The sequence below is a fragment of the Argiope bruennichi genome, chromosome 10 (assembly GCF_947563725.1).
Source record: "Argiope bruennichi chromosome 10, qqArgBrue1.1, whole genome shotgun sequence".
Lineage (NCBI taxonomy): Eukaryota > Metazoa > Arthropoda > Arachnida > Araneae > Araneidae > Argiope > Argiope bruennichi.
Window position 1 is genome coordinate 18,490,634 of NC_079160.1, and position 15,227 is coordinate 18,505,860.

The following is a 15,227-nucleotide window of genomic DNA, read 5'->3' on the forward strand; positions in this document are numbered from 1 at the left end:
ATTAGGATTATAATGTAATCTTAGAAGAATAAAGTTGATGCTTCGCAACTTACAACTTTCGTTAAAAATGGAAAGTGTTGGGAAAATTCCGTTTATTAAATAAATTGCTATTTCTTGCAAGATATTTGTCACTACGTCCAATTATATTTGGGGAAATGGGTAAAAGCGAAACTCTCTTATATTTGAGAATGAGAAGTTTGTGTCAAATTTTAAATTAAAAAAAAGTAATAAGTCATGGACCATTATTATTGGGACACATTTTTTATTCGATTCTATAAATAAAGTATTTTTTGGGCACAAAATAAAAATAAATATTTGACAATATACCCATATATATATATATATATATATATATATATATATATATGTAATGATATTTTAAACTCTCAATTTCAATTTAATTAATTTCCAAGAATTTATCTTAATTTAGCCCATAGTAACTTCATTCTAAAAATATTCTCTTATTTCGTGATCCAATTCCACTTTCTCTACTTAATTAATTCAAGAGGAGCTTCATAAAATTGCTTAGTCAGCTAAACGCCGAGATACTTTCACACGCTCGGCGTGAAGGGGTAAAAATGTCCAGTAAGCACATTCTTTCTTAAAAGATCCCTGTGTTTCCCTTACATGTGATTGACATACGTCAGAAATCCCTATCAGAATCTTATTAATATATTGGCACTGTGAAGAAATATTTTCCCTATCAAAATCTAAGGTTATGTAAGGCGAGGGATAATTTATTCCTTCCTTTTTCCCCACTTCGGCTTTTGTCTGCGCTGTGGCGGACGCAATGTCTGCGTCTCTGCTTGTAAATAATTATGCTTTCCCGATGGATTAAAAAGAATTTAAAAATTACTAAATCTCTTCACTGTCTTCAAACTGCATCATGCTTCACAACAAATAATATTATATATATATATATATATATATATATATATATATATATATATATATATATATATATATATATATATATACATAAACCCTAATTAATTTCCAAATTTTTATCTTAATTTAACCCCTATTCACTTCATTCTAAAATGGTCTCTTATTTCCTGATCCCCTTCCACCTTTTTTATTTAATTAATGCACCAAAATTTCTGAAAAAAAATGCTGAAATCAGCGATTCTCACACTCCGAGTGAAGGGATACAAATCTGTCAAGCTAAACGAATTCTTTTAAAAGATACCTATATTCCCTCTACCTAAATCGACACATGCAAAGAAATCCCTATCAGAATCTCATAGTATAAAATCATTCGGGATAAATATTTCTCTCTTTTTGCGCTCTTCTTGTATCGTTTGTGAACAAGCGTCAGTTCGTCATCGCTTCTTGTACATAAATTGTACCTTCCAGGATGGAATAAAAAAAAGTTTAAAATATTCAAAAGTGTCTCTGCAAAAGCCACGAAACTACTTCAAAAATATATTGTGTTTGCATATTATATATTGTTTTTTATTAAATATCTGTTAGTTATATATTTAGTATTCAGTATAGAAATCTGCCAAAGAATCGAATATTTAATATGAAATAACATTTTACAGATAAAACCAGCGGAAGTAGTTTCACCGAAACTTTCTCACATCCTTTCTAATAAATGTATTTGTGTATTGCTAACCGCACGCCATTAGTGAATAATTGGTATGAAAGAATCCATTAGAATGCAATGGTTAGAGATTAATCGCTGTGAAGCGGTTAATGCACAATTATCAAAGCACAGAATGTATATCACAAATACCTTTTTTCCAAAAGATTGAAATCAAAATTTCACATAGAACTACAATTATAGTCACAAACTCATACACTAGACCAGATATTTTAATTCCTGTTTTTAAATTATATCATTTGCATGCTTGTGAAAGTAAAGAATAACCGAGGGTCACTCCTGGACAGATATGATTCCAAATTTGTTAGTTATCTACGCATTAGAGTTTAAATCTGTAAGTCAAGTTTTATCCATTTAGCCAAATTATTCATATAGCTAAATGAATACACGGATATGCTATCCAAATAGATATTATATACATGTATTATATGGACATATTATCCTAGTCGATATTATATCCATACAGTCAAATTTTATTCATTGTAGTTATTAACTATATAGTAAATTTTTATCCTGTATTAGAGTAGCTGGACGGTCAAATTTCATCTGAATGGATTTCGTGCGAAATTTGGTAGAAATCAACTCATTTAGTGTAAAGACTACATATCAAATTTTATCTTTCTTGCTCGAAGCGTTTTATAATTTTCGTATTCACAAACAAATATAGTTCCAAAAATGTGTTTCTCGGACTCAGAAAGATCTGAAAAGTGGAAATTCCTCAAAATCTGTAGTTCAAATTTTTTGACAATTACGATATAATTTTTCTTTGTATTCTTCGTCAACAAAAAAGTAAGAGTGCGCGCGTGAGGGAGAGAGAGAGAAAACGAAAGAGAATTACAACTAGAAATCGCAATTTGCATGGATTTTGCAGAGGTTACAACACTAACAGGCCCAGTGCATTGCAGAAAATCCTCATATTTTTATGTTTTGCCACATACTATCCCAAAAAAAGTCCTTATGAATTCGCAATTTGGTAATTATTTTGTGCTGATAATATTCTATTCATATTTCTCTATAATATGTATCTTTGGAACAAGGCGTTGTAAAATGTACACAATTGTTATGCCTGAAAACCAGTTTGTGTCTGATCAGTTGAATATACACTCATCAAAAGGTGCAATCAGAAATCTATCACACCTTTGACATTCGCCGGCACAATCAAAGTAATGCTCAAAACCACATGACAAATCATATTTTTATGCAATGGGCACGATAAGACGGTTCGAGTATGTAATTTCCTTTCGGGAAACTTACAGAAGGATATTTAGGCACTTGGATCCTCAGGTAGTTCTCACACACCCAGGAGCCGTTTAATTACTTTGGGTTCTCCTAATGGTTTGGAACTGCTACAAGTGTGGAATCTTGATTGTTTCTTCAGTAATGAAAGAGCATGGCGACTTCAGAAAGAGGGAGGTTTGTTCTTCTGCCAATCTTATTCTGTCAGAAGGTGGTCTATAATGGTTTCTTAAGTGGGTGGCCACATTAGATGCGGTGACTGACTCCGATGATGCTCTTTCATGGGGCATTGAAATGTATGGTGAAATTCGTGTCACGTTGAGCATGGACAATGCGTTGGTGTGCGATGTTTTCAAAAGCAATCAGAGTGCATTAAGCCGCAATTGTTGATGAAATGTATCCTTTGATATGAAATTTATATACCTAAAAAACTGTGGGTTCGGCTGTTTACAATTTCTTCTCTTTCATACTCTTAGTTTTGCGTTATTTATATTTATATAATTTATAATATTTTTTTTTGTGTGTGTGTGGGTTGGACGCGGATCAACCAATTTTTATGGGAGTGAATGAAAATTGTCCACAAAAATAATACTCTTAAAGTGTGTTAGCCTTATCTTCTGTGCATGATAATTGAAGAACAGAAGATAAGGATAAAAACATTCCTAAAAATGATACTAAATTGATGTATACATGAATAGATATTAATTCAGTGCAAATAAATAAGTGAATCACAGGTAAAAAAAATCAGAAGTGTTCTTTTTTATATACTTTCTCATAATTAACATGAATTTTATTTAACCAATAAATTTGAATTGAAACAGCTTATCGTTAAAGATAATACCATTAACCCTTTTTTTTATGAAAAAACAAGGGAAAAAATCGAATAGATAATGTCTTCGGAGTAATATTTTCCAGAGCCAACACAACAGAGAAATTAGTCCAAGAACTTAACCTTAAGATTATCTGGAATATTATACAATAAGATTTTTTCCATCAGAGATTTCATCAATAGGTATAAAAGGCCCAGATTAGTTTTCTAAATGTTTTTGAATACTCCCATATAAATTGAGATTCTTGTTGCGAACTTGAATTCCAACTTTTTTAATAATAAAAATCAGATTTTCGGTTTATTATGACGGTTTGGAGAGTATACTGGAAAAGGTGCAAGTGACATTAAATAATCTTCTGTCAATGGAAACATTCACAGAATCAGCTACAGGGTGACCACTAAATATTGTTAGAAATGTTAAGTCATTTTATTTTACAGATTTAACCCTTTAAAAGGCCATTTTTTTCTAGTCATATTATGTTAAAATATTTTTAGGATTGAAATTATAATAAGAAAAGGGATTCATTTAGCTTATTAGATAAATTTAATTTGATTCATTAATTAATTTGGTTAATTAATAATTAAGTAACAAATCAAGGCACATCATTTTGTCTGAGATAAAGAACTGAAGTATCTAAGTTTCTGACTTACTAAAAAAATGTGTCAGAACTTACGCCAACCTACATAATTTCATACAAAGATTGATAAATTTGGTGGGAAGCATACTTCCCACGGCCCTAGAAAGGGTTAAAATAGAAATTGATAAGTATATTAATACGATAAACATTATAAATGAAAGTTTCATTTGAAATAATTTCTTTCGAATCAATCATTATCATTATAGGGGACCAAAAATAATCTCTTACTTCATAGACCGATTTCGGGAAGAAAAATTATAAGAGATAATATCTTTCATTCATGCAGTATAGAAGCTCTTATAAAGTTCCATCTTCTATCGAGATTAGCATTTCCAAAATTTATCAAATGTAACAGTCTAGAGGTTTCAGATCTGCTGAAAACGCCCAACCTTTCTTTGGTCAACTGACACCGAGGCATGCCGGTGTTGATTTGACCCATTACATTGATGCAGAATCTCATTGAAATCTTATTGATATTTATGGGATAATATATGTCAAAAACTGGCGATAAATGTTTAGCAAATACGTCCTGTTTGTAAAATTTCCAACTCATTTTTATTACTTTGTCGGTGAACTTAGAGGCAAATTTCCATTGTCCGAACTGCAGCTCAAGCCATAACAGAATTCTTATTCATAACACGTTCCCTACCATGAGCATCACCCATGGGTCACACTTACTTTCTAATGATTCTGAACCATATATCTGATTAGAAGACTCTCTTCTCTACCTATAATTAGGAGACAGCAAAGAAGAGGTCATCTAATTAGATAAGTGATTCGAATATCAGGCTTGCATTGTGGCAGTGAATATGTTAAAGTAGACATGATACAGGTGTGGAATAGAAAAAGATGCACTTTTATAAAAAAATGAATTGCACCAAATATGAACATTCAGAAGTAAGATAAATATAATTAAGTGAACAATAAAATAAATAAATTTATGCATAATGTGCTTGAGATATTAAAAATATTGTAGAATTATTATATAAAAGAAAATGAATTAATCCTAAGAATGATAAAATTCGATTCTGGAAACATTGAAATCCACGTTTCCGTTGAAATGTATCATGTCAGTTAACAGATGAATTGTTCGTAGGTTTTCAAGTGTCTCGAAGCTTGTTGAATATAAGGTATTATTTTTTGACATTATAATATTGTTCGGTGTGAAGTAGCTTTTCATTATTATTTTGTCACCGTTTCTGCTAGCTACCATGGCCGTTCATCCATTACTGGTATCTTTATATCTTTTTAATATTTTTGTGACAATTAAACACTGAAGGTTTTGCGGAGGAAATTAAGGCCGAAAACCCAAGGTCTCGTTCGTGATTACTTACATAACTATGTGACTGCAATTTTATTTGTAGGATGTTGTGGATTTCTTCGGCCCTCCCCCCGCTCTTCCTTTATTTTTTTCAGTAAAATTTTTGATGCACTTTTTTATACATTTTTCAGCTCGTATGACCATACTCTAGGTCGATATTTACAACCATTAATATCAAATAATTCCTTCAGCTCTATTATATCTAAATGCTCTATTCAAAGCAGGGTATGCTTAAAGTTGTTACCTGCAGAAAATCTAATATAAAAAAAGTTTTCGATCTTTATTCTTTTGGATTTCGATCTTAAAATAATTCTCAACTTTTGCTTTCTGCACAAAAAAAGGGGGAGGGGGAGGAAGAAGTTGGCAATTGCAGAAATAGAGAGACAAATTTGTTTTACCAAAAATTTAAAATGAATATACTTTTCAAAGTGTTATACTATTATAAAAATATATATATTATATAGTAGCCCTCCTGGAATGATAATCTGAGCAATTTTTGCCGTTCAAATTTGTTTGATTAATTAAGGACACTAATTACAGATATTATTAATAAGCTGTGTCTTGTCAGTCATTTTGTCTACAAGCTTAAAGTTCCCGATGAAAGCATCCGAAGAAAATCTCATGAATCCATCCATCTCATGAAAGCATCCGAAGATACTATCAAGGGAAAAATTAGCATGGAAATGCATTGTTAAGCTTTCAGTGTGCGTGCGTGCACGCGCGTGTAACATGATTTTGCAAATATGTGACCAAAAAGAAAACAACTTGGCAATTTAATTCAATTTACTTTCTTATGGGAAAGTATAATTCGTACACTGGGAGAAACAATGATACGCGTCGATTTACAGCGTGGCACAAGAGTGAAGTTTTTCCATTGGTAATTTTTACTATGAGATTCTGTTAGGGATTTTTTTATATACTTGTCGATTTAGGAAAGAGAATCTTAGGTACTTATGAAAGAATGCCGTAGGCGTTGGGGATTTTTTATTCCTTCTCTGGGAGTGTGGGAACTCCAAATTGAGCAATTTTTTCAGAGCACTAGTTAGAAATAATTAATTAAAAAATGGAATTTAGATAAAGAAATGAAAGAAAATTTTAAAGTAATATGGACTAATTTAAGATAGAAAATACGAATCATTTAAATTATATATATATACACATGCACACATTAAGGTAACACTAATATCGTTTTCTTCTGAAAGATATTATTCAAATATTTTATTCAGGATACCAAAATAAAAAAAATAACAATGACAAAGCGTCAGTGAAAATGTAATTTTGGATTCCTGTTAAAGAAATTTTATTGCCTTCATTGGAGGACATTTAGTTGCATTTTTAACGGCAGGCCGTAAATGGCTTATGTGGCAGGGTACAAAAAAAGTTAAGGTAGAGTATTACCAATTTTTCTTTTCGCAGCTCAAATTTATCTACTCGGATTTCTTTCTTTCATTTTTTGGTTATATTATTTTTTATAGCTTTGTTCTTTAAGCTCTTTCATTAATCTTAAAATATATCGTATAATTTGTATTTTTTGCTGTATTTTTAAACTGAGTCTTGAAGTTATGTGTTCAGTCCCCAAAAGAGAAACACTATTGTTTTCAGATAAATCTATAAAGATATTCCTGGAAAAAAAGATCGCATTCGGATCTTTTTCATTCCGAAGAGATCCGAATGAGATCTCTTTTTCCAGGAAAGTCTTTATAGGTTTATCTGAAAACAATAATCCAAAAATAAAATGAATAATTGCACAGATAATCTCGGGAAAAGTGGAATAAGTCAATAAATAATATTTAAGATATAAGTGGCATTTCAACTTTAAATGCATTTTTTTTTTCATTTTTGCAAGCATTTTAGCCCTGTATTGAACTGAACATAGAGAAAGTACAATAATCATAAAAATGATCAAATATTACTAATTCAAAACATTGCTAGTACATTCACGATTAATTCGAAATGACTCCCACGCTTATGTAAAGTTCGAATGATTCTCCTTAATTTCCAAAATTATTTACCCTTTAAGAATGTATTTAGCTGTATGATGCATTTAACTAGAAATAAGAAAAATTCTGTAATATTTTGTTATATTTGCTCGGATTTTAGGTCGTTATTCACAATTTACTAGCCGTATTACAGAACACAGAAAATATCAGAGAGTTTTTCTTTTATGTTTCTTAAAGTAATAATAATAATAATAATAATAATGGTACTGAAATTTCTCTTAGTAACCATTAAAAAGTAATAGTTTAGTTTACTTAGTTTCTCTTTTTTAACCATTAAAAAGCCTTCATATTGTTTTTATAACTTAGTTTTTCCACGATGAAATTAATAAAAAAAAAGATTTTAGATTTCATTTCGTTGAGTTTGATCACTTTTTAAACTAGAACATTATTTGTAAATGAAGCCATATAAAGATCGTTCAAAACTCTTATAGGTCAAACTGTTGAACTTACAGGTACCGAAATCGACACATAATGACTTCTTGGATAGTAGGAGTTCATTAAAAAAAGGCTTTTCAAAATTCTTAGTTAATAAAAAAATCAGAAAGTTAGTACAATTTCTTATTTACTTTCTTAGTACTTGGTTCTTTAGGTAATTAAAAATGAATTGAAATTTTGACATTTTTTTCGTCAAACATTTTTACATTATTTTAAAATTCCAAGAATTAGATTTTCAGGGATAAGAATTTCTTTTCCATGCAATCTTTTTTTTCAATTTTAATATAATTTTCTAACTTTATATCGTATTCATCATTTCTTTAAATAATTTTCTAAAAACTTAATTTTGAAATGGCAAAAAAAAAAAAATAGTATTATAAAAACGCAATGTTCAATTGAATGATTAATAATAACATTAATTGCATGTAATAATAATATTGCCATGTTACAGTTTTATGAACTAAAAGTTCGAATATCTTTTGCTTCGATTTGAATTAATAAAGTTGAAATGTTTCTATCTTAAATAAGACATAAACAAAAACGATTAATTTTTGTCTTCGTTTCCCACAAATTTAATCTTGTAAATAGTCAGAATATTCTGAAAATTTTTCGAAAAATGGCAAAATAATAATTCTGATAATAACAGAAACGATGAAAATGGAATAGAGTTTTATTCTTTTTTTAATTTTAATAATGAGGAATTTTATTCGAATGCCGGGGTAAAACATGACAATTCTTTCAGCTAGCATGCCGATACTTGAATACCAATACTTCGTCGCGTGATTGCAAATTATTATTGGCACTTCAAGTCATCAAAACTCGCCAAGCGTGCAATCCGAGTGCCAAAGACTCGCTAATCCATGCCTATCACGTACGCTAAGTAAAATAATAATATCAAGAAAAAGAAAACAAAATGTACGCCTAGAGTGATCTTTAATTACGTGCCTCGGCAGGGCGGTGGTCGTGTGTTATGCAGCAAGACAGACACGGGACGGGTTCTTTTTATTATTGCTTTCTTGTTTATTTACCTATCCATTATTGAAATCGCCATTTTTTTTTCTTCCTCTTATCGCCAAGAGTTGCTGCGGTTGGCGATGCAGCTGTGTTCGCCTTCGGCAACCGAACTTGTCAAAGCGCGAAGGAAAAAGTTGAGCGGTCGAAGTTCTTCGGTTGTTTGTCTTTTATTTATTTATTTATTTTCCTTTTTTTTTTTGTGTGTGTGTGTGTGTGTAGTATTTTAGGTTTTTGCTCACTTAAATACTTACGTGATGCCATTATGCAGTTCGAATATTGAACCAATTTTTTTATGCCTGCTTTAACCTGGTGAATGTAACTTGTGATGTCTTTATAGCAGCAATTGTAAACGTCATCTTTTTATTTTTTGTGATTATTTTTTCAACTCTTTTATCGAAGTAATCGAAAGGAACATGGTGAATATATGGTTTGATCACTGTTCCATGGTGGTCCAACCACACACTGACAATTGCTGTCCTTGCTGTCAAATGTGCCTTGAACCATTGCATTTGGACGAGATAGAGTGTTATCGAAAAAAAAAAAAAAAAAAAGATAAAGTATCTTGAACAGTTCATTGAATCGAATTGAAAAAAAATGCACTTTGAATTGTAGATGGGTTCGAACACTGATACGTATATATACAATAAGCATTTCTTGGTACTGATGCCAGCGCTTTTAAATTACCTTTTAAAAATCATTAGATATTATTCGATTCCTGGAATATCTATATAAATAAAACGCTCACGTATGTGGCAAAGAAATCGCCCTTAATACTTATTGTTGAATGGCAACAATGAAAATAAATAAATCACTATACAAACGCTTCAGATTTGCTTCATAGAATGCTTTTTACAGCCGCAGTTGTATCAATCTTTCGCTAATTAATAGAGATGCAAAATATTATTAAAAATTCTTTTGCATAGTAACAGTGAAATATAAACAAATCAGTATTTGAACGTAACAGACTGCTTTATTAAATGCCTTTACAGCTGTGGTTCATTCAATATTTCGCTAATTGATGAATCTGCAAAATATAATTTAAAATATTTTATAGAGGGATGACGTTCTGTTAAATCAGAGGAAACAAGATGTAAAAAATAAGGGATAAAATAGGTTTAACCGTCGCCAGAGAGATAATGGCTATGACTTAATTATTCCATATTGATTGTTTAAAAAGTGAAAATCTGTGCAAAGAAGCTGGTGGCCAAAGGTAGCTAATAACAGATTACATTTGCACATTAGTTTGCAGTCTTCAAAAATTTTTCCATTAATTTGCCTTATCAAAGACATTCTCTCCGATAATTTGTTTAATATCAGGTTCACTTCATCTATTTCTCATAATCTAATTGAGGACATGACTGATTTTAAGAAAATTTTTCTATAAAATTATTCAACAGCAAAAGTTTTTGGATTTTCATTACACATTACATTTATTTTATTAAATTCTCATTATATCATATCTCATTAGATTCATTTTATGAGGAAAATTCAGACCCATTCAACTTATATTATGTTTTTTTAGTTTTTTATCACTGAATTTTTTTGATCACTATAAGAATGTATAATACAATGAATTATTAACATCTGCCAATCCGACAATACTTACGAATTTTCGCCTCTAAAAATTGCAATTCTGTTAATTTTCATCATTTTTTTCTTCCTCCTATCGCCAAGAGTAGCTGCGATTGGCGATTCATTTGGGTCGGATTTACTGAAAATGTAAATCTATGAATTGCTGAGAGATTCAATAAATTGATACCCAAAGGTTCAAATAAATTTGCTTGCACACAAATTCGAATTTTAGATAGCTTTTTTACGGCTGTAAAATCAAATTACATTAAGTCAACGGAGATTACTTTAAGCGCTCCATATCTGGCTTATTTCTGAATTTCTTAATGAAACGCTCAAAATATTAATTTCCATTCAAGATGAATTATTCTAGAATAATTATTCTAAAAAAATGTCTGGAATAATTCTATTCTAGATTCAAAATGTATAACATCGTCAACTCAATTTAAATTCAAAATGATATTATCTGAAGATTTTATACCCAGTGTAAATATTCCGTAATTATGAGTAGCATGCCAAGTTTAATAATCAGTCATAAAGAAATAAGATTTGCTGAATTGTCACATAATTTCTTAGCTAAAAAGTGATTTAATTAATTAATATATACATGGATAGATAAATGATAAATCTTTTGCTTACCACGTCGTTTTTAACAATCCATTGAAAATAGTTCTTATTCACTTTTTTCTTGTGTGTGTGTTTAAAAGTTCTTTATACAGGAGTGAAGGGGGAGGGGGGCACCTTGTTTTTGCAATATGATTCTTCCCGATTTTTTTTCTTTCTTTTATTGATTATGTGTTAAAAAAAAACTATAATTACTTTTTGTGATGAAGTGCTAACGCAGATTGAAACGGTGAAAAATGTTCTAATAGAAGATTCTTTTTCCTATCTATTTTCCTATCTATATTCCTAAGTTTTTTTTGTTCGTTCGGTCGATAAGTGGCGGACGAGATTCATTATGGATCTTTATTGTATACTGCAGCGTGGGATGGAACTATTTTTTTAATTATAGAAATATTCCTTAATTAAGTTTAAAGCAAGTAACTGATTTCTTACACATGATAAAGCGGTGTTTATTACACGTAATTTATGGTTTGATAATTGAGAAATTAGCTAAACGTCAGGTATAGAAAAAATATCCTTGCATCATTTGTGTTTTGGATTTTGCGGCTGTTATGCAGCTAGTTAATAAAAGTATAAAAGCTCTGCTGCTTATTAACAAGGAGGATATTCAGATAATTCCAACCTTTTTCATTTCAAAACAATGGGTAATTTAGTGATTCCAAAACTTTTATTAGTTGGAATGCAATTTTCTGTATCCTATTCAATCAAGTCCAATAAAAGAAAAACATTTTTAAAAAAATCTTCTATGTAAATAATTCTATTCAGCAATTCAAAAAAAAAAGTGTAATTCAGCTGAAAAATTTGTTAACATATACATTATTTTTTCTTATCGGAAAGCAAACGATAATTAAAACTATGTAAATGTATTCTGGTAAATTGTGGTTTCGTTAAGAATTAGTTTTATTCTTTGTAAATCTTTTTTTTTTCTCATTTTATCTGGAGATTTTTTTGTTGCTTTTTTGGATTAATTTTTAAAGATGTATGTACATGAATTCAGGACCAAAAAAGTTTATTTTTGATTGATGGTGAAGGTGAAGACATTAAACATAAATTAATTTAAGACTTTCATTAATTCATAAAATAATTGTGCTAAAATGTCGCAAAATAAGTTCTTCATTGTAGCATCTAAATAATTTGTTTTTAAAGTTATTTAAAAAAATCCTATATTTTTAAATCCCCCCTTTTTTTTTAGCATTTTTATAAATTTTTTTGTTAGTTTCATTCGTCTTCTAAATGTTTGCAACAATCAAGTAAAAGACTTTTTTTTCAAGGTCAAAATACATTTTTCGTTTCCGATTTGAATAACGATATTATAAGAAAAAAGTTCTACCATAATTGCACAACAGAGCTGATTCCTCATTGCAACAAGCGAGGCCAGCAAGATGTTGAATCCTCACGTATTTCATATTCGACAAAAATTTACTAGTACAAATATGAGCAAATCAGATGGAAAAATAATTATTTAAGGGTTTTCAACAATAGAACAAAGAATTATTAATATAATTATTTCATAATAAGTAAAAAAGCAAATCAATAATTAATATTAGAATCAATTCATTCTCATATCATAAAAAGAAAATCTTCCCCACTGTTTCGAAATACGAATTTATCGCGTATCTGTACTAATATTATAAATGTGAAAGTTTGGATGGATGGATGGATGTTTGTTAGTCAATCACGCCAGAACGATTGAACGGAATTGGATGAAATTTAGCACAGAGATAGATTATAGTCTGGAATAGGGCATATGCTACTAATTATTCCGGTTAATTGAGTGGTTAATTTTTTATTAATTAAAAACTAACTTTCCCGCCGAAAATCTGAGGCCAATTCCCGCCAAAAATGAGTAAGGTTTCAGTTTTTTTCCCACACTAATGAGGTTAGGCTTAATATATTTTCGACCGATTATTTGAAAGGATTTTGTTTATTTTCTTGGTGTTTGATGCATTTAAAATTAATCATTGTTAATTAATCGATCCTTCGGATTCATTGTGGAGTACTTTTAAATTAAAATAAAACAGATTAAAGGAAATTAAAAATTTCTAATCTGCATTGCGTTACCCCAACTGGCGTTGAAAATTCACGCACGCGCAGTGTGTTCTGATTGTTGACAACTGTGTTTTCATTTTAATTAAAAGTTAAAAAATTATGTGTAATATACTGTTGTAGCTATCTCAATCTCGATCGATAAATAAAATAGACTTGACTTGATTTTAAAGAAATACGGACTCGCTGTTTTGTTTTATTTCAGGTTACAATCAATTGTTTTTAGGTTAATTGTGTGTTTTTGTAAGTAAATTGTATTTATGTTAATTATATATTTTTCGCATATGCTTATAGTTTTAAGTGCATCGGTTTTTAGGTTTGTTAGTATTTGAACCGTCAGACCGTCAGTTCTTATACATATACATCAAAATTTCCACGCGAACGAAGTTGCGGGTAAAAGCAAATAGTGCATAAATAGAAAAAATTCTTTTAATAATTGAAAAATTTATTTTTTGCTTTATTCTTTATAAGGAGTTTTCTTTTTTACATTAGAATCGTTCGTACTCGCTCTCAATAGTGAAATTATTCTAGTTCTAAGTTACTGTTATTTAAAATATACATTTAGTTAATTCCTAATAAATATTTTGATGGATTATTTTTTACAGGTCAACTTATAAAGGCTTATATTTGTGAGTTAATTACAATTGTTAGAGCTTAACCTATAAAAACATATAATAGATTGCCTGATGTAGGATTACAAAATTCTCTTGAAATTTGCTTGGTCCATTCTTTCGAAAACTTTCGTCTGTTACTTGGAATTTAGAAAAATATTTTCATAAGTAATTCATTAAAACAGCCAATAATCGTATGACAATGCTCCTTTTTCTATCAAGATTTTAGTATGAGATATAAAAAAAGCATAAGCTGTTAAAAATAATGTGAAATTTTTTGCTGTTATTTGTAACTTTTTTCTCCCTTGTTTTGTATATTTATTTATTTATTTTTCTTGAGTAACCCATTATATATTTTAAATATAATGATTTTTATTTTATGTTACTAATATTTTTGATATAGACTAAACTCTCTTGTATATATTACATAACATTATTTAAATATTAACCTTTTTAACCCTATAAAACTATTCATATGCTGTTAATCCTGAAAAATTTCGCTGATCTTTTATGTAATTTCGCCATTTCTATGCATCTGCTGTTTCCACCACATGATTCTCCTGTATACTGAGTGAATGAATAGCAAAGCGTCAGACATTAAATATGACAGGCGTAGTTAAATTTGCCATCGCATGAATTGATTCGTTCTTTTAAGTTTGTGGTAAGATAGAACGATAAAAAAATTTCTGCTGTTGCAAAAAGAACATTTGCTTCATTCCTTTTCTTACCCTTGAGAAAAAATATTTTCGGAGATTTCAATTGTGAATTTCAAGTGAGTTCTTTTCATGAGAAAATTAGTTTTGCAAAGTAGAGTCAACAAAATCACGTTTTTCAGACATTTAAATAAATAATGCAAAAATATGTTAAATTATAATAAATATTTTTCCATCTTTTATGTACACATTTTTTGTTTGCATTAACAGATCTCACTTTTACTTTCTCGTGTATGAAATATACACAGGGAAAGTTCTGTAATTGTCAAAAAATTCAAACTCGACAAAAACAAATTTAATTGAGCAATTTTATTATTTTGATGTACAACTTATAAAAGAAAAACAAATCAATATGCTATTGACTGATAGACGTTATGATTATAAAATAAAATGTTTTAAAATAAATGTCCCATAAAATACTATCCAACGACAAATTATGTTAAAAAAGAAATTGCATGTAAAATTCAATACATTTTGAACTCTTGAATATTAGAATTTCTTCAAAGTTTAGATCAATTAATAAAACCTTAGTATGAAAAGCTTGGGAAAAAAATATTTTTCGGTATTTCAGAGATTCAGTTAGAG